The sequence below is a fragment of the Gossypium hirsutum genome, chromosome D02, assembly GCF_007990345.1.
Source record: "Gossypium hirsutum isolate 1008001.06 chromosome D02, Gossypium_hirsutum_v2.1, whole genome shotgun sequence".
Classification (NCBI taxonomy): Eukaryota; Viridiplantae; Streptophyta; class Magnoliopsida; order Malvales; family Malvaceae; genus Gossypium; species Gossypium hirsutum.
In genome coordinates, this window is record NC_053438.1 from 48,980,091 (window position 1) to 48,981,124 (window position 1,034).

At 39.3% G+C, this 1,034-nt stretch overlaps 1 non-coding gene across 1 annotated transcript; it reads left to right on the forward strand.

Moving 5' to 3' along the window:
• The first annotated feature begins 500 nt into the window (after positions 1-500).
• On the forward strand, positions 501-608 carry LOC121215031 (small nucleolar RNA R71). The gene has a single exon (XR_005910767.1). It is a non-coding gene; the product is annotated as a small nucleolar RNA R71 (small nucleolar RNA).
• The last annotated feature ends 426 nt before the right edge of the window (positions 609-1,034 follow it).

Genomic DNA, 1,034 nt, shown 5'->3' on the forward strand with positions numbered 1-1,034 from the left:
GCTCCAGCCCCTTGGTTATTCCAAGAAAAATTCGGGTGGGTTCGCCATGATGGGTTACAGAATTTGGATTGAAGTCCTTGCCTTCCTCAATTTTGGTTCTGGTTACCTATGTAATACACAGATTCTGGGTTTGATGAACATTCTTCGAACAAATGTCCTTCCCTACAATAGACATTGGCTACATTTTCAAAGTAATTCTATGGTTGTGCTGCAAAAATATTAAACCCATTAGTGGTAAAATTTTTAAGCATTGAGGATATTGAGGATACCTAAGATGCGAGTGAAGTAAGAGCATCTACTTCATGTGTTCTAGCAACTCGTCTACCTGATGCTGCTCTATTGGTTGACCATTGATAATTGTTACTGACAATCCTCTCAATGATTTCATAAGCCTCATTATAAGAATTAGAAAGGAGAGCACCATGAGCAGAAGCGTCCACTACCATCCTCGTGTGTGCATTGAGACCATTATAAAACGTCTTAAGTTGGATGTGGTGTGGGATTCATTAATGAGGACACTTCCGTAATAATTCTTTATACCTTTCCCATGCCTCATATAAGGACTCATCATTTATTTGTTGGAAAGTAGTGATCTCGTTCCTCAACTTAGCATTCTTGCTAGGCAGGAAATACTTCATGAGGAATCTTTCTGCTAACTCTTGCCATGTGGTAATTGAATTTGGTGGCAATGAGTTCAACTAGGCTCGAGCTCTATCCCTTAGCGAATATGGGAACAATTTCAATCATAATGCATCTTTGTATACTCCGGCTAACTTGAAAGAATCGCTCACCTCTATAAACAGTCTTAAGTGAAGATGAGAATCTTCGGTAGGCATTCCACTAAATTAGCCCACTGTCTAAAGCATCTAGAACATGACTGGCTTTAGCTCAAACTGTTATACCTCGATTTTGGGTCTCCTAATACCCAGATTAAGATCATGAAACACTGGCATGGCATACTATTTTAGAGCTATATCCTTATCATCAGCAATAAGGATAGGATTTTGAGTAGCGTCTGCTCTATTTCCTTGAGT